Source organism: Stegastes partitus, unplaced genomic scaffold, assembly GCF_000690725.1.
Source record: "Stegastes partitus isolate 25-593 unplaced genomic scaffold, Stegastes_partitus-1.0.2 Scaffold95, whole genome shotgun sequence".
NCBI classification, from domain to species: Eukaryota; Metazoa; Chordata; class Actinopteri; family Pomacentridae; genus Stegastes; species Stegastes partitus.
This window is the reverse complement of record NW_007577826.1, coordinates 672,447-692,513: the sequence shown is the minus strand read 5'-3', so window position 1 is coordinate 692,513 and position 20,067 is coordinate 672,447. Positions and strand designations below refer to the sequence as shown.

Here is a 20,067-nt window from a genome sequence, read left to right as displayed (position 1 = left end):
TGTAGGATAAGAAAGCATTTTGGGTACAATTTATTTACATTTTGCCTTTAGCAAATGCACTGAATTCAGGTGAGGACAAAACTTGTTTTAAATTGTATTTTCATATAAAGAGTTATACATAACAGGAATGGTGTTTTTGCCAGTATGAGACAACATGAGAAGAAGGTTCCCAAGTCATTTTTTGACTTTTCAAAAATGATGTGGTATTTTCTAGGCAGACACACTCTTGTACTAAAGCACAGCAATCTAGATTACTTATATTAATACATTTTTTTAAATTTATATTGAAGTTTATATGTTGAAGTAGAGTTATTCAAGTCATTTGGTTAAAGTTCCTGTCATTTTTCATATAATAATATACAGTGCAGTCTCAGTTGTTTGTAATGTCCAGCCCGAGAAGATACTACTCTTAATACCATTTATTAGCCTGTGCGACTATTAATACTGCATATCAGTTCCTTTTGACTACTGTGCAAGAAAAGAAAGACACAGGAGAAGAGGATAGAAAGCTGTGTAGGGAATCATGACAGACCTGGTACCACTGGGAGAGTGTATTCACTGTTTGGCCTCAGCTTCAAACTTGACAAGAACTGTTCCAAGTGTGAGGGTTGTGGACTGTTTTACTGTGTGTTTTTTGGGATTCCTGTTTTTCTCTGTGTTTTGTTTGGCGTGCTTTTCTCTTTCAGGCTGGTGGGTGGGGCTGATCGGAGGAGGACGCTCTTGTGCTGGCACAGCTGCGGCTCATCTGCTCAATCAGCAGACAGCCTAAAAGCCACTGCTTCACGGGACTCCGGTGCCAGATGATTGTGATACACCACTAGTGGTACAGTCAGGCCGTTAGCAGCAGCTCCAAGCTTTTGTGTTCTCTGCTAAGTTATTTCGAGTCACGAGTAATCGTTATATTCTCTCTATGTTTCTCCAGTGTCCTCTCTGCTGGCTCCATCGCCCAGCCGTCCGCCCTTCACGCCAGCCTTCACTTCTACGGAATCACGAGTCGGGTTCTCACCATTCACGGGCACCAGCACAAGAAAATCTCTACACGAGCACCTTCACCCGAGCACCGCCACAGAAAACCTCCACACGAACACCAGCACGGAAAACTCTCCACACAAACACCGGCACAGAAGATCCCCCCCTGCAACACCACTGCAACCTGCGCACCAACCCCGGATTCCCCACCTGCCTCCTGGTGCCCCTCACTCCCTAGCTTCCCTAAATAAACCTGTTCCTCCTTTTCATTTCCCGTCTCCTCATCATTTTGGGTCGACACACACACACCTGGTGGCCACGGGCCGTCACACCTCACAGATTAGGCCAAATGAAAATGGACTATATGTTTTCAGTTTGTTTTTAGCCACTAAGCTCTGCTAGCCTGTGTAAGCACACTAGCTGTGGATGAAGATGGGCAACACAGGCAGAGCATCTTTTTCAACTGCTCTTAGAGAAAATGTAAGAATCACCACTGTGGGGGCACCATGGTAGCTATACCAGATCAGACAGCGACCCAAGTACAGGGCTGTAGCCTCGACACAGCGGCCGTGGTTCCAGTCCAGCCAGCGGCTCATTTGCTGCATGTCCTTCCCCCACTCTTCTCCCCACACTTCCCTGTCTCTCTTCACTGTCCTGTCCATTAAAGGCAAAAAAAAAAAAAACCCAGAAAAAAAAACAAAACAAAAAAAACAAAACACTCTGACTTCATTGTGTTTCATGAAACCAATCGCAATTGAAGTGTTGCAGCTAAGCGAAAAATGCTGCCACAGAGTTCCCTCAAAATAGAGACGGGGGATTTTTTTGGTGGAACATTTGCACGTAGGTAGGCGAACACTGCATTAAAATGACAAATTTACCCAAGAAACAAAAACAAAAACACCAAAAAAACCCGCAGGGCTGCATTACTGCACGATACAACAACTTGGCAAAATTCGAAATTTCAGCGTTGTAGGTTTCTCCCCAGAGGTTGTTGTTTGTGGTAATAAAGGGGATACTGTAAGTGTGACACATGGACAACAGAAGGGCTGGAGAAAAACAATGTAAAATGCAGGTTTACAATTGCAATCTGTATCTGGTGAGTCAGACTAGTCCAGAACAGACTGAAGAACTGACCTTCCAAATACAGTAAAAAAAACATGCTATTTTTTTTTGTACTCTCTTAGAAGCAGCTGCTGTTCAGGTGCAGGTTACCTGGGACATTTCTATTCCAGCACTGATATGATGTGTTGAGGCACAAAAACCAACATACCATAGCAAACTACAATACATTTAAACTTCTCATTAGTACCAAAAATAAATACTGATCCTATCCTCTGTCTATACAGGACGCATTCAGAAACAGGGCTTAGGTCACCCAGTTTGGCAGCTCTCAGAGATCATCAAACAATCCCTGTAGCTACACACATAAAATGGAAGCAAATAGGTATGAGGGGTAAAAACACACTGTTTATGTCTCAGTGTCAACAATATTTTTCGAAAATGTAAAACATTCTTTACTTGACTTCTTTTGTCTCTCATAGAATGTGTGTTATGCTCTTTAGATATTTGATTCTCGCATAAACCTGTTGTTCGTTGTGTCTCTGCAGTCTTTCTGTTGTGCCTCACAGGTCTGTCTTTTTGCCCTTGTCCTCCTTCTCTGCATCTCTCTTTTCTGCTCTGCTAATCAGCATTCAGCAGTGCAGGACTCTGTGATTCTAATCAAGATTAAATAGTGTAATCTGTGGGAGACTGTATGTGCTCTGAGAGGTGGCATACTCCGACACTGAAGACGAGGAAGGCTTGTAAATTTTTTCAGAAACGCATTTCCCAAAACTGTCTTTGTAATAAAAGAGAAAGTTTGCAAGTGAGCCGCCACTTTGATCTGGTTTGAAATCCAGGAGGAAGAGAGCCACCAAGTGAACGTTGTCAAATCAGAAAGCCTGTGAAAGGTCCAAAAAAACACCATAAAACATTAAACATCAAAACATAGTAGAGCATTTAGCAGCTACAGAGAAACAGAACTACAAATTTAATGAAAGAGTTCAACAATTTGGAAACTACACGTCCATCCTCAGAATAAGACAAAAAATAGATGTCAAGCTGATATTTGTAAGAGAAAGGCAGAGCTGGAGTGACAATGTGATTAACATTGCATAGCACAAAGACTGACAGCACACAGGAACGGCTAGTTTTTGTACAGTTTGTGGATTTAATACATGAAATACATGTTCATTGGAGAACTTTAATGTGTGACTAAGTGTTCTTTTGAACCGTAGACATAGTTAGACTCTAAATGTCACACTGCCCAGCAGAGTAAAAGACAGCAGGTCTCCTGAGGCTGCACACTGTAATGATTGTGACAGCAATACAGGAGAGATTCTGGGTATGATGTAGGGTTGTCAAAAATATCAATACCTCGATACTAAAGCTGGTATTGAGCAGCGATATTCAGTTCCCGTGGTATCGATACTTTTCCACCTCTTGCAGCCTCCTTCAGTTGACCCCGACACACGTGTTCCCTCCAGAGCCAAGGGTGCTGCTGTGTACAGCAGCCTGACGGGAATCAGAAGAAGAAGCTGCAGCTTGTGTTTTAAAAGTTTATGTGTGAAATTGTGTTCCAAAACAATTCTGTCTACAGTATTTAGTGCGCACTTTAAGACTGTTTACAATTCTTTGTTTGCACTGGTAAAGAAGCATCATGACAAAAGGAGTGTTATTTGTTACCTCAAGAATGTTCAATGAAAAGGTGATTGTTTTTTTTCTCTGTGGGATCGAAATCAGTATTTTTTCCCAGTATCGAAATTGAGTTAAAAATTTTTGTATCGCGACAACACGAGTGTCATGTAGCTTCAGCAGTGTGTGTCGGCCACAATGCTCCACTCTGTCACACTGCTGGCCTTTACAGCATGCCCAGCCACAATCAATGCTTTTACAAAGCAGAAGGCTGACCTATCAGATGTTCCCTCCATGTGCAACTGTTCCTCTGCATCTGCCCCGTCATTTGTTAAAAGTAAGCCTTTAAACAAAATTTAGAAAACACAAGAAGAAAAAAGGAGAAATTGAGAGTGGTGTGTGCTACTCAAATAAAATAAATAAATAAAACCAAAAGATTACTTCTTTTATTATTCTAATCGGCTACCTAACTAATGTCTCTAAAACAAAAACTTGTCTTATCTAGTCTCACCAAACAAAAACACAGGAAGTAGCAGCCTGAGGAGGGTGGTCCGCTTTGCTGAGCGCACCATCAGAACCACCCTCCCCAACTTGCAGGAAATTTACACCAAATGATGCAGGTTAAAGGCCAGGAAGATTGCGAGTGAGTCCACTCACCCTAGCCACAGACTGTTCTCTCTGCTGCCATCAGGGTGGCGATACCGCTGCCTGAAGGCAAACACAGAGAGGATGAGGAGGAGCTTCTTCCCTCAGGCTGTCTGCCTGCTGAACCTGAACAATAGACTCAATAAACTCTCTCTCTCTCTCTCTCTCTCTCTATATATATATATATATATATATTTCTCATGTGTTTTATTCTTTATTCTTATTCATCTTTTTATTATTGTTTCAGTGTGTGACAGGTACACAATGCATTTCACTGTGCATTGTACCAAAGGCCTTGAATCCTTGAATCCAGCCCTTTCTGAGGTCTAACTAGTTTTATCTACTACAAAGGGAGCTGAACACACACATCATCTCTTTGTCTGTGGCTGTCACAATTGGCAGCTTCTCACTCTGGTGTTCTTATGGAAAACGGCAGATGCAGAGGTGAACTGACTGCAGGGAGTCCCAGTCATCATGGGGAACGAGTAAAAACTCTCCTCTGACCCAAAGAGGTCACCACATCCTCCATCACATTTTAATATTCCATTTATACACATAGTATGCAGAAATTCAATTCAATTTTATTTATATATTATATTTTATCACAACACATGTCATCTCATAGCACTTAACATAGTAAGGTAAACACCTTCTGAATTTTAAACAGACAACCCAGGAATCCAAAGTTCCCTTTGGACTCCCTCTGAGCGAGCAGTCAGTGACAGTGGGAAGGAACCAAAAACCCCTTTAACAGGGAGGGGGGAAAGCATTTGATAGAACAAGGCTTGAGGAAGGCAGCCATCTGCCTCAACCAGTTGGGGTGGGGGGGGGGTGGAGATAACAGGACAGCATCACTCACCACAGCACTGCTATTGAAGTAGATGTAGCTTACAGAGATACTGCAGATTAAATTGCTTTCAAAGAAGAGTAGCCACTGTCAAGGAAATGTAGAAGATTTAAACCATGGACACAAGAACAATTTATTCATGCAGCAGTTAGACATCTTGGAAACACACTTCTTCACTATCTTGATGAGAGTGATGTAAGAAGATGGATATCAACCTCATGTCTGTAAGTAAAGTACAGGGTGTCACGCCCGCTGCCGCTAGGGCCAGGTAGCGGCAGTCCTTTCTCTCTCCCCCTTCTTTCCTCCTTTCTCTCTCTCCCTCTCCTCTACCTAGGTGGGAGTGAGCTGGTGATCTGCATGAAGAGAGCGGGCAGGTGATCTCAATCCGCTGATTACGCTGGTGTGCGTTTGCCGCAGCTGCGTCTCATCATGAGACCAGCATTTAAGCCACGACCAGACCACTACTCGTCACCGGACCGTAAACAGTCCTCAGTCAGTTCCTGACCAAGATTGTTTATTCTCAGCTCCTTTTCTTGTCAGCCGCAATCTAACCTTGTCTTTCCGTGTGCAGCCCGGATCATCTGCCATTGACATCCAGCCGGCGACTCCAGCCATTGGAAACCGGATTCTCCACCTGTCACCTGCCCGCTCTCGTCCACCCGTCAGTCCTGACGCCACTCCACCACCTACGGCTCCGTCTGCTCACCAGCACCAGCTCACCTCTCCTCCCTGAACTCCCTGGCGTCTGCTCCCAGTCTCCGTCAGCCGCTCCACCGCAGCCGCGGCAACGCCAAACCCTCTGCACCTCCAACCCTCCTCCCTGCTTCCCCTCTCTACTCGGTCGGCACCCGTCAGTTCTCCCGGTGTGGGTTTTGTTAGCCTGAGCAATTTAGCATTTTTTTTTTAAGAGTCTCCTCGTTAGCACCTTTTGGTGTCCTCCTTTAGTTCCTTTTTGTGTAGTCTAGTTTTGGTTTCTCGGGTCCGTGTCTTAGTTCTTTTTTGTTTAGTTCGGTCACTATAGACTTAGTTTGCCTTGCCAGCAGATCTCTTTAAGTTCTGTACTTTTTCCTGTGTGTACCAATAAATTGTTTCCAACTGCCTGTCTGCCTTGTCGTGTTGCCTCGCGCGTGAGTCTCTGAACCAATCCGTAACACAGGATGAGGATGTGGTTAGCCTAGCATTAAGCCTGGAAGATAGGGGGAAACAAGTCTGGCTTTGAGCAATGTTTAAATACCTTTACACCTATTAACAAGTCTGAAGCACATCAGTTCCTACTTGCATTTAAAACTGTTTTACGAGTTGGGTGCATGTAAATAAGCAGCTGATGGCAGTAATTCTTGAGTTAGACACCATTTAGCAAGCACCAAAGATGGCCCACGGACATGACAGGTGTGTGGTCCAAGCTCAAACAATGGAGCTATGTGTGGAAAACACAATATAAATATGGCATTTGTGTTAGTTTCATGTAATCATTTGAGTAAATGTACGGTCATCGCTCCACACAGATCTGACCCCTATGTTCTACCGCTTGAGTGAAAAACATTCATTGCTTCATTCACCAAATCTGTTTCATTGCACTTCAGTTTTTTAATCAATAAGGCAATTTTCTACCTCTGCCAAGCTTTTTTTTTTTTTTTTTTTTTAAATTACCGCACTTGCCGATTGAGCCATTTCTTACTTTTTCTCTGATGCTTTCTGGTGAAAGTAAAAAAGGCACAACACTGCAGACTGATTGTGGTGCATGTCACAATAACTGTAATTCTTGAATAATGGCAGCATTGTGACTGAGTGAACTGTTGAGCAGCACACACAAATACATAGTATCTATCAGTTCCAACTATTGATATCCACACTGTTTATTTTTGCTCTTCTCCCCCATCATTATTCCAGTATGAGTGTGATTCACCAGATGTTGGATGCAGGTATAAGGCACCACTCATTTCAATCTGTGTGTTACTGTTTTCTTCACGATGTGAAACAGCAACCTATCCAATCCTGAAGGACAACAGGAATGAATATGCAGCTCTGATAAAAAACTGTCATCCTGGAGATGATGTTTCATCTCCCTAGCATCATCTGAAAGAAAAGACCAAGAGCAGTCAAACTGAACGCTCAGCTCTCCATAGAGTAATAAAAGCTAATTTATTCAGTTCCAGGCAGAAAATGTCTGTTTATTTTTAGTCAGACTGAAACCAAATAATATTTAAAATGATTCATGTAATCAGCAGGGAGGACATGGTAATTGCCACCAGCTAAAGGTTGTTTCTCCTAATCTCTACAGTGGAGATGATAAGTGCAAAGCAAGCACAACACTCAAAGCCACAATAGCCAGATTGTTGAAACAAACAGGAATTTCTCTTTAAGTCACTTTAAGTTCAATAAAGAAGTAAAGGTTAGTCATTGTCTACTGGTAGCAACCCTTCCCAGAGACCATCAACAAGCAAGAAGTATGCCTTGATGACTTTTTTCTATTTGAACTACTTCTGTTTAAACTCTAAACTTCTGTTTAATTTATGATCTAGGGATCACACATGGTTGTTCATAAAGCTATAGGCTGACTGCCTGGATGACACACCTCCAGCTTCGCAAAAACCCTCTACAGATGTCTGCTACTGTAGCCCAACATCCGTTCTGCTGTCGGCTGAACTTGGCAGTCGCCTGAGTTTCAATCACCTGCAGTGTTCACAACATGACAGAGAAAAAAACTACCAGGTTTTCACATGGTGACTACCAAGAATTTTTACACACCAATTTTGGGGATTGATTTGTCCAGTGGCAGGCCTGCACTGAGTGTGTGTAGCAATCTCTGAATCGGCAGGTTGTTGGTAAAACCAAGCTTTTAAAATGTGTTACAACTCTTAATGTTACCATAACCACTTCTGTCTAATCATTATGTGCATGGAACCAGAAAATAAGACCTAAGAAAATACCTACACTAAATTGTTCACAAAATTTTGTCACTTAATTTGGCTGACTTACAATAAGCATGATGCTGACTGAGCAGGCACTTGTGTGTTGCTTTTGAGTAGCTGCAAATTAGCATGCATCCAGCCTCGCATTCACCTTGCCACGTGGACTGTTTTTTCTGTCACCTGGTCTCGGCAGGTGACCACAGATCATAGGTGGTGCTCACTGAGCTAGGTGTGAGGGGGGTGTGAGCAATGAAGAAAAGAAAAGAAGTGAGAGTTAAGATGAGCAGAGAGAGCCTGGTGGAGACATGGGGTGAGAGGTGATAAAAATGGAGATGGAGGGGTGGGTATGGGGGAGGCAACTGGTGTTTGCAGATGAATAAAGAAGCCAACAGGATAATGGCAAGAAAGGGAGAGGGAAACAAAAGAGGGAAACAAAAGACACCGAAGGAAGGACATTCACTTGCCTCAGGCATCTGCAGCCATGTGCACAATTTGGATTTGTTGGTGTGTGTGCGTGTGTGTGTGTGTGTGTGTGTGTGTGTGTGTGTGTGTGTGTGGAGTCCATATGTTTTAATCAAATATAGGCCCATGTCACACNGGGGCGCTTGAAGCAAAAACATACAATTGTAGCACTATGTTTTATAGATCAATATCTACAACAACATCAACAACATGACATATTTCAAGGATGGCTTTTTGTCAATAGGATTTTAAATGAGGGATTTTTACCTTTGGAACGGTACCCAAATATTCCAGTTTGACTTCTGTTCTCTATAATAACACATAACAAAACTCCAAGTAACATATACTTAAAGAACCCTCTGCTTTCAGTAAAGATATTTTGGGCTTTTGTTTCATCTTTTCTACAAAATTTGAAAAGACATAAACATCTCTATAAATTTGTGGAAATCTGTTATTAGCCAGGATTGAATCTTATACCACAAATGTGTGAAGTCTTACTATTACAGTGTGTACTAACTTCTGTCATAGTTGGTCGTTGAAGATGGACCTTTTACTATAGTTGAACTGAACAGGTGTGCGCCTACTCTCGTGTTGTTTCAGAGACATACTCATGTTCAAATAAGCTAAACTAACAAGAACAGCCTCTTTGATGGAATTCAGCAGATGGCCCTTGATGACACATGAAACTGGAGCCTTGGGTCTAGACCTCATCCAGACTCCACTGGTGTTTTTATTCCCTCTTGGCTGAACACCAGGAATACTCTGGCCTCTCCTTTCACTCAACCTTTTGTTTCGCTTTATCTTCCCTCAACTGGCTTAATCGGTGTCCCAGAGGGCCAGCAGGCCTGACGCTGGAGGGCTACAATACAGGGGGAACTGGGGAGAAGAAGAGAGGGAAGGAAGAATTTTCCATAATGTGGACCATTAGTTTTTTAGGATCTGTTTTGGGAACTAGATTTTCAATAAGACAGCAGAGAGCCCTCCCTCTCGATCTGCCCTAGCCCATAGTCCCCCCTGTCATAGTCATGTTTCCTCTTTTTCCTATTGAGTTACTATGAGGAACGTTTAAAGCCACATATCTGTTAAGTCTAAGTGATTTTCTTCAAAGGTCTCACTTTAGTGTTCTAATGTAATTTTAGAACTTGTAAGCAGAAAAATAATAATGAGCAAGCAGGAAAACTATCTTTGCAATGTTGTCATAGCAACATTTGCATGTGCACATTAATACTAGCAGCTATTAGAGAGTGTGAAGTATGAGGGACAGCTGGTTCAGGAACTGTGTTTTATATTTCAATCTACTGTATATTACCATTTTAAATAATTCTATAACCCTATGAACTTCAAGCTGCTTCTGGACATTTTTTTGTCCACGTCACATTTTCCTCCCTGTGGACTCAACTTACAGTGCAATATAAAGTCCTGCACCACAATGGAAACAGCACGACTAAAGCTAGAAGTACAGAGAATTTGGAAATGTCTTCTTTAAGTTAAGTTATATTTCTTGGATTATTAATTTATGAAAATTGAAAAGAATAAAAAAATAATCACTTTTGCACTTAGATTTGGTTTATTTTTCTTGCATAAGCAAAGAAATATGTAGTTCATTTTGACATTAGTCATTAGCAGCATGTCCTTGACAGAGATGCCAAAAAAAAAGAAGAAAACTATTTGTTTTTTGTGTTGACTGTGGTGTTGCAAAGACAATATTTGTGACAATCTTAACAAAAATTTAAACACAAAACTTTAAAAGTGCACAGCAGCATGCAGCACAAGCTCTGTAGCTCCACTTCTCACAAGCTTTCGGCATCATGACAGTGCAGAAGTTTGTTTGACCCCTACTATATGTGGCAGGTTAAATAGCCTTCCTCAGCCAGCAGAAACCCTCCAACAACTTTGAAATTGTCAAAGATTTACTTCTACCAGTGTGAATTTTCTTAGTTTTCAATAAAAGTAATTTACATCTTTAGAATTTTTGACTATTCTTGTTCTGGAGTAGTTGACATTCAACTTTAATGGTGCAAATTATTAAGCATGCATAATTAATCAGATTATAGACCCAAAGAATACTGAATAAATCTGCCCTCGGCAGTTGGTAATTCAGTTTTCCATCCATTCATTATCTTTACACCGCTTAATCCTCACTAGGGTCGCAGGGGGCTAGAGCCTATCCCAGGTGATTCAGGGTGAAGACAGGGGACACCTGGGCAGGTCACCAGTCTATCACAGGGCTACACTTAGAGACAGACAACCAAGCACACTCACATTCACACCTACAGACAATTTAGAATCACCAATTAACCTCANCATCCATCCATCCATTATCTATACACCACTTAATCCTCACTGGGGTCATGGGGGGCTGGAGTCTGTCCCAGCTGACTCAGGGTGAAGGCAGGAGACACCCTGGACAGGTCACCAGTTTATCACAGGGCTACACTTAGAGACAGACAACCAAGCACACTCACATTCACACCTACAGACAATTTAGAATCACCAATTAACCTCAGCATGGTTTTGGACTGTGGGAGGAAGCCAGAGAACCCGGAGAGAACTCACGCTGCACAGGGAGAACATGGAGACTCCACACAAAAAGATCCCAGGCGTCCCGGGGATCTTGTAGCTGTAATGCGACGATGCTAACCACCGAGCCACTGTGCCTCAATAAAAATAGTTTAAAACTAACTCAGAAATTCTTCTCCAGAAAAAGATCAGGCTGGCAGGAAGTCGCTGTTATGAATCTTGGTGTTGCCTATGCTACGTGTCCTGTCTGTTTTTCACTGTCAGTCTATGATCTAAGTCTTGCACTGTGTTGCACATTATACAATGATATAATTTATCTGCTGTAAGTCTCTTTTTCTCCCTATTTCATCATCAATATCCTCATGTCTTTTCACATCTAATATATATATTCATATCTAATCCTAATCTCTGGCCCCAGCTTGCCAAATGTGAATACTGTGTCTCCTCTTAGAGTTTTTGAACAGTAAATATGAAGGTCTTTAAGAAACTGCGATGGCCATTTTTATTTTGACTATTTGTTAATGATTTTCACACTGGGATGATCAGTCTTTTAAATTAGATAACAACAGAGTAACTAATGATATAAATCATCATTTATCGCTATTTTTCTCTGCAATAAAATGGCACAAGACATGGTTTATTTCTAGCTCTGTGACTATTCACAGATGTACCTGACTAGCAAGTCAGCACTATTGCCACACAGCTGACAGTAATACTAATATGGCCATAATCAACAGTTTAAGCAGGATGCTTAAAATGTTATATGAAAAAAATCCTATCCCATGTCCTCAGCCACTGCAGTTTAAACACTGCTAAAATGTGCACTGAAGATCAGTGAATACAGGCATGAGTGTGAACATACTGAAATCCAGATTTGTAATGCAGCCTGTCAGCACTTCTTCCACACTATGCCAGGGCTCTAAGGGTGTAATTCCCTTTCTTAAAGACCACCTGCTCCCTCATTCAAACCAGCTGGTCAGATGTAGGAAGTGTCCTAGCTGTAGCTAAACACAGCACACTGTCCTATCAAGTGTCTTAATAAACACTGTTGGTTAGGACAACAAGTATACTGCTGCTGCCAAGACCCAATGATATTTGCTCAGTTTCCTGTCTGAACAATAAAATAAAAAAAACATATCTTGTTATAGAAAGAACATTTTCTTGTTTCTTGTTAAAACAAGATACTGTCCCGCTTTAACAAGAAAGTTTTCTCAATATATCGCCATAGTTTTAGGTAGAGATGGGCCGATCCGATACTGGGTATCGGTATTGGGCCGATACTGGACGAAATTACGGTATCGGATGATTTACTTCACAGTGGTAACTGGCTGATCCGATACCGCCACACACATACAATCCTGCCTTCTGACACATCCACGTGTTCGTCTGCTCATTGGCTACAAGTCTGCAACCTGACTGGTCGAATCTACAAGGGTGGAACTTGTGCGTACCGGGTTGGCTGTCTGAGACACGCCATTGGCCCTTCAGGCTGTCACTCACCCCCAAAGCCCTCCTATTGGCCAAACTAGGTGTCAATCAAAAGCTGAGAGGTCCGTCTAGCTGCCTGTAGCGCTTTCAGCGCGATCTAAAATAGATTCAGCCTGATTTTGACAGAAGAAATGAATAAAACAGCCGGAGCTGATCTCAAGCTGGGAAGACATTACTGCAGAATTTGTGCCTTTGAGGGTCTAATACGTTTTACGGACTGAATTATTTTACGGGATTATGTTGACTGGTTGTGTCCGGACAGAATGAGACCAAGCTGGTGAGGAATGAGCGATGTTTGAGCTGCAGAGAGCCTTCAGAGGTAAGAAAACTCGGATTTTAACATTTTGCTTTTCTGTACAAAAAGCTCTTTGTGTCAACGCTGTGGTTGCTGCAGGTCAAAAAGGTTTATATCATCGGAAAGAGGAGACTCTGAGCTTTCATTTGATGTGTATATTGTCGGGAAACGTGATTGTGGAGCTAGCACATATGGCTGTAATGTGTTTGGAAAGTGGTCCCGCAAGGCGGGACGTGGGAGCGGTAAGGGGTTAAAAATACTCTTCTTAAATATATTTTTTTTAAATTGGAAGTATATTTTGAGTGAAATCACCCTTTTAAACTATGCCGCGCACCCGAACTAAAAGCCGTGCACTTATACGGCCGTAGAAGACGAGTACAGCCCTCTACATGCAGCTCTCTACGAGCAGCCCTGCAAGTGCGGCCTCCAGCTCTGCAGACAGACCCTTCCTATTGGATCCGATCCCGCAGCAGTTTACAACGTTTCCGGCCTCATTTACTACTGCTCATGCGCAGAGCCGAGAGCGGCTATTAGTGGTACTATTATTTAATACCAAGTTTTGGTAATTTAACCTTTAAATTGCAGCTTAATGTTGCTGTGTCATTTTGATCTGTTCTAAATATTTGAATGGCACTGAGTGCACACTGTAGTCTAATTGCAGCTCAAATAAAGCAGCTACAGTTTCACTTTGAGACATGCTTTTGGCTATTTTTTCTCTATGCTTTAATAGTATGAGGCTTTTGATAAAGCCATCTTAAACAAATGTATCCATGCAAATAAGGTATTTCCAAAGAAGTTTAGGAGGAGAGATGGTATTGGTATCGGTATCGGCAGATACTCAAAGTTGAAGTATCGGTATTGGTATCGGAAATCAAAAAGAGGTATCAGTCCATCCCTAGTTTTAGGGCATCGAAGCATCAACCTTACAACTGGTGGGCAACCCGCTGTACCACCTGAACCACGGCAACTACTAGGGTCCGACCGATATGGATTTTTTGAGACTGATGCTGATTCCGACATTTGGCAGAAAAAAATTCTGATAACCGATTAATCGGCCAATTAATATAAAAAATATATAATGAATAAAATAGCTTCTGTTTTGGTATCTTAACAACGATATGAATTACAGGTAGAACACTGTACTGTCTTACAATACTTTGTCCTTTCGTATTTAACTTTATAACAGAGAGGAATTTTTAAGAACCAAAACATGCAACAAGGCATCAAACATAATATGCATCAGTAAAAAAAAAAAAAAAAAGGTTTTCCAAACGAATATGTCTGTAATGTGGGGTATTTTATTTTAAATTTGCATTATGCATTTTTCTTTCTGTGGAGCATGCATGAATATACAGTACAGACCAAAAGTTTGGACACACCTTCTCATTCAATGAGTTTCCTTTCTTTTCATGACTATTGACATTGTAGATTCACGCTGACAGCATCAAAACTATGAATTAACACATGTGGAATTATATACTTAACAAAAAAGTGTAAAACAACTGAAAATATGTCTTACATTCTAGTTTCTTCAAAGTAGCCACCTTTTGCTGTGATTACTGTTTTGCACACACTCTGCAGTCTCTTGATGAGCTTCAAGAGGTAGTCACCTGAAATGGTTTTCACTTCACAGGTGTGCCCTGTCAGGTTTAATAAGTGGGATTTCTTGTCTTATAAATGGGGTTGGGACCATCAGTTGTGTTGTGCAGAAGTCAGATGGATACACAGCTGATAGTCCTACTGAATAGACTGTTAGAATTTGTATTATGGCAAGAAAAAAGCAGCTAAGTAAAGAAAAACGAGTGGCCATCATTACTTTAAGAAATGAAGGTCAGTCAGTCCGAAAAATTGGGAAAACTTTGAAAGTGTCCCCAAGTGCAGTCGCAAAAACCATCAAGCGCTACAAAGAAACTGGCTCACATTAGGACCGCCCCAGGAAAGGAAGACCAAGAGTTACCTCTGCTGTGGAGGATAAGTTCATCCGAGTCACCAGCCTCAGAAATCGCAGGTTAACAGCAGCTCAGATTAGAGACCATGTCAATGCCACACAGATTTCTAGCAGCAGACACATCTCTAGAACAACTGTTAAGAGGAGACTGTGTGAATCAGGCCTTCATGGTAGAATAGCTGCTAGGAAACCACTGCTAAGGACAGGCAACAAGCAGAAGAGACTTGTTTGGGCTAAAGAACACAAGGAATGGATATTAGACCAGTGGAAATCGGTGCTTTGGTCTGATGAGTCCAAATTTGAGATCTCTGGTTCCAATCACCGTGTCTTTGTGCGACGCAGAAAAGGTGAACGGATGGACTCTACATGCTTGGGTCCCACCGTGAAGCATGGAGGTGGAGGTGGAGGTGCGATGGTGTGGGGGTGCTTTGCTGGTGACACTGTTGGGGATATATTTAAAATTGAAGGCATACTGAACCAGCATGGCTACCACAGCATCTTGCAGCGGCATGCTATTCCATCCGGTTTGCGTTTAGTTGGACCATCATTTATGTTTCAACAGGACCAAACACACCTCCAGGCTGTGTAAGGGCTATTTGACCAAGAAGGAGAGTGATGGGGTGCTGCGCCAGATGACCTGGCTTCCACAGTCACCGGACCTGAACCCAGTCGAGATGATTTGGGGTGAACTGGACCGCAGAGTGAAAGCAAACGGGCCAACAAGTGCTAAGCATCTCTGGGAACTCCTTCAAGACTGTTGGAAGACCATTTCAGGTGACTACCTCTTGAAGCTCATCAAGAGAATGGCAAGAGTGTGCGAAGCAGCAATCAAAGCAAAAGGTGGCTACTTTGAAGAAACTAGAATATAAGACATATTTTCAGTTGTTTCACACTTTTTTGTTAAGTATATAATTCCACATGTGTTAATTCATAGCTTTGATGCCTTCAGTTTGAATCTACAATTTTCTTAGTCATGAAAATAAAGAAAACTCTTTGAATGAGAAGGTGTGTCCAAACTTTTGGTCTGTACTGTAGCTACCAGTTGTACTGATGACTTTATCTTTAGATTTAGGCCACAGGTGTATGCTGTACATAAGCAACATAATGAGAGAAGTTACTGGCATAATATTATTTATGCAGCCCTTTGATGCCCTTTAACGTTAAATCACATTTTCTCTACTCCATTATTTTCTTTGCCATGAAGTCATCACTCATATGAACCAAAATAAAAACCAGAGACATCTTTCTCAGATGTCCAAACATGTCATCTTTGACAGAGTTGCATTTTAAATATATAAATACAAATAGTCCGACACTAATGTTACTCCATAACAACACACATAGTGAGTTGCTGTTACAGCCTGTGTCATGTTATAGTATTTTCTGACAAAGCAAAACTAAGAGTGACATGACATCATGACAGTTGCTGAAGACAGACAGTAATGTTCATCATTTGAACTTTTCAGGCCTGCACTGAATAAACTCCCTCCCCTCTGCCTTCACATGGCTCCTCCTTAATGCGCCTCTTCATGCAGCTGCTGGAGTGATGAACGGTCAATCTGCACTCTCAAATATTTTGTACACTTACGTTATTTCTGCAGTTACTGGCTTTTAAGCTGTTAGCTAACGCTATGCTAGGTTGGCATGTACTACTGAGAAGACAGCGGTGAGGACTGAGGACTGAATGGAGTCAGAGCTCCAGCACAGCAGGTAGTTACGCTTGGATGCTGCCTTTTCAAATGAGTGTATAAGTTCGACGTGTTGCTGGATGCATAGTTGAGGACCGCCTCACAATGTGGACATATGGCTTTTGTCTTGTCGTTTTGTTTTTCTCCTTTTTTGGACTTCGCCAGGAACCGAAGTGATCCCAAACAGGTGATTTGAATGACACCGGAACGTCTTCCAGCTCTGGTTTCTTCTTCTTCTTCTTGTTAGCATTAGCCATCATATTCGCTAGCCATACAGACCGGGCTTATAAGGAAGCGCAGACAGGAGAATAAACGGTCTGTCACATCCTGTGGTCCACTAGAAACTCCTACTTGTTTTTAGCTCCGCAATACTGCGCAACTGTGAGCCGGAGAAGGTCCACCGCAACTGTGGGCACCATGAGATTGAAAGTTTAAAATTTTGGTACCGCGATACACATCTGTACCAAACCAAAAGGGCCTGTACCGAACGGTTTAGTACGAATACATGTATTGTTACACCCCTACTTCCCATCGTTGCCAACCGCTTGCTCAGAGGGAGTCCAAAGGCAACTTTGGATTGCTGGGTTCTCTGTTTAAATTTGTACCATGTTAAGCGCTATATGATGACATATGTTGTAAACAGTGTTATACAAATAAAATTAAATTTAATTTCATTGAATAACCTCGGCTGTTTTCCATATCGTGGCCGTAGGATGCAGATGGTTTATTATTGTACCTTGGAACTACGCAATCTGGATTCTGTAAAGTGAGGACCATTTAGTTGGTCTCCTTGTTCTTGTGTTTATACTGTATACTGTATTTGAATATTGTTATTTTAAGGCTTTGCCGGGGGGTTTGTGATCTCAGGGACTATCTGTCATGCTTGCTCAGATTGTTCCAGAGCATCACTCAAGCAGAGTCACCGCCAAACTCAGATGGATGTGATCCCAAATAAATGGGTAAATCTGTCTGAAATTTCTCTGTAGAAGCTCCAATCTATGGGTCTGCTAAAGAGATGCATGTCTTGTGAGCGATGGTGGTAGACTAGTCAGCAAACTGAAAGCCACCCTGGTAAATAAATTGTTGTGTTGTTTCATGGAGTCCAAATTGGTCCTTGATCTATGATGCTGAAGGTTTGTCACACAACATATCACTGCACAGCACTTAGAGTACTTAGAGATAGGGGTTGGAAAGTAACTTTTTAAAAAAAATATATACACAACTGGGAGGTTCGCAGTTTAGTTATTTATTTCACATTATAAAACCATCTACCAGAGAACTTGTATATGTTTAATTATCCACCATAATATATTGGTGGACATCATTGCATTGTGTTGTAACAAGCTTTGAGCCATGTTAAGAATATTTTAGTGTATCAGTACCATAATATCAGCACCTGCTTTTTTTTTTTAGGTGAGACAGTGAGTAACTTGAGCTAGGTTAGCACAACTTTAGCAATGCAACGTAAATGGAAAGCATGACCGACACAACGAATCACGCGTCAGTTGTCATGACACATGGCAAAGAGAGTTAAAATGAAACAGGAGACATGCTGAGTCATTGTTAATGTCACAACATGGTTATGAACTTATCTATCAGTAGCTCCGCTCAGCCCACTCCTGTGATGCTGCCTGGCTGTAGCTTACTCCTGTACTACTGAGAAGAAGAAGAAGAAGTGAGGACTGATGTTACTCTGACTTGTAACCCCTACTTAATCACTGCTGTTGCAGACCATGTACACTCTTTCATAGCAGCAGTATTTCCTGGTGGCAGCCTCTTTCAGCAGGATAAGACTCCCTAACACACGTTAGGAATGGTTTTAGGAACATGACAAATGGTTTAAGGGGTTGAATTTGGCCTAAAATTCTCCAGAGCTCCACCCCATTACATTTCTGTGGGATATGCTGAAAAAACAAGTCCAATCTATCCCCACCTCCCAATTTCCAGGACTTAAAGGGCCTTTTGGTGCCTGATACCACAGGACACCCTCTCATGTCATAGGTAGCATACTGGATATTGCAATTTCTCTGGAATGGTGTCAGCAGCTGGAGGTGGAGCAGTATGTCCACTGCAAGTTGTAATAAAACATCTCAAAAGCAGTGGAGTGGATGAGTATCAGTATCATTATTTTTTAAAACTGATCCAGGTTAAATGAAAAATAAAATGTGCTATTTTGGCTTTGATGCAGATGACTCTGTAGGAGTCGATGACCGGGGCAGATTACAGACAAACAAAGAACAGAATGCAAATAGTGTCACATTTAGTAGTAAAGGAGAAAGCTGATAGTTTCAGTTGTTGCTTTGAATAAACAATATGCTGTCACAATGTTCACATCTCAAAATGCTGCCATTACTGTTAGTGAACTGCTGCAAATGTTTGAGTAATCTGTCTCTCCTGGCTACTGTCTGAGTGGCTGGCTGGGCCTGTCCCAGTACTTCATGGGTGTGCTGTGCCTGGAGCAGATGACCTTATAAAGAAATCCGTTCTGAGCTGACGTCAGCTTGCCATCAAAGTAGGAAAATCGTTGGACACATAGTGTTCAGAGCAGTCTGAAGCCTGAGCTTCATCCTCACAGAGATTGCTTTTATATGATCTTTTACCTCATTTGAAACTCTGGCTATATGAACATCCAACACTGTAACATGTATATTTAACAGGAAATAAGGAAAAGCATAATAGCTCCCATGTGACACAATGGAGGAACTGCAATCAGCGAATGTTACGCTAAATACTGCCTCATCCCAAAAAAAACAATTTACACAAATTGTTGTTGATTAATATTCTGTGCTGTATCAAATAAAACACCTGCCATACAGCAGCACCCATTGGTTTAGGTAATGAAAGCTACAATTAGTAGCAAGCATTTTTTTTTTTAGGGAGCATTTATGCAAATAAACCATCATGTCCTGATATCAACATGTTATGTGTAACTGGATATATTATCAAGATAATCTCACTATGCCAAGTCCCCTTAGATCACATATGTTGTGAAACAATGCTTTATAACTAAAACTGAACTGAACTGAATGACACCTAAAAAAAAAAAAGCAGGTGCTGATATTATGGTACTGATACACTAAAATATTCTTAACATGGCTCAAAGCTTGTTACAACACAATGCAATGATGTCCACCAATATATTATGGTGGATAATTAAACATATACAAGTTCTCTGGTAGATGGTTTTATAATGTGAAATAAATAACTAAACTGCGAACCTCCCAGTTGTGTATATATTTTTTTTAAAAAGTTACTTTCCAACCCCTATCTCTAAGTACTCTAAGTGCTGTGCAGTGATATGTTGTGTGACAAACCTTCAGCATCATAGATCAAGGACCAATTTGGACTCCATGAAACAACACAACAATTTATTTACCAGGGTGGCTTTCAGTTTGCTGACTAGTCTACCACCATCGCTCACAAGACATGCATCTCTTTAGCAGACCCATAGATTGGAGCTTCTACAGAGAAATTTCAGACAGATTTACCCATTTATTTGGGATCACATCCATCTGAGTTTGGCGGTGACTCTGCTTGAGTGATGCTCTGGAACAATCTGAGCAAGCATGACAGATAGTCCCTGAGATCACAAACCCCCCGGCAAAGCCTTAAAATAACAA

General features: G+C 41.6%; 1 protein-coding gene across 1 annotated transcript in view; it reads right to left on the bottom strand.

Annotated features, from left to right (window-relative positions):
• arhgap39 (Rho GTPase activating protein 39) overlaps positions 1 to 20,067 on the bottom strand; it is a 113,605-nt gene that overhangs the window by 55,318 nt on the left and 38,220 nt on the right. The gene's annotated exons all lie outside the window — the stretch shown is intronic.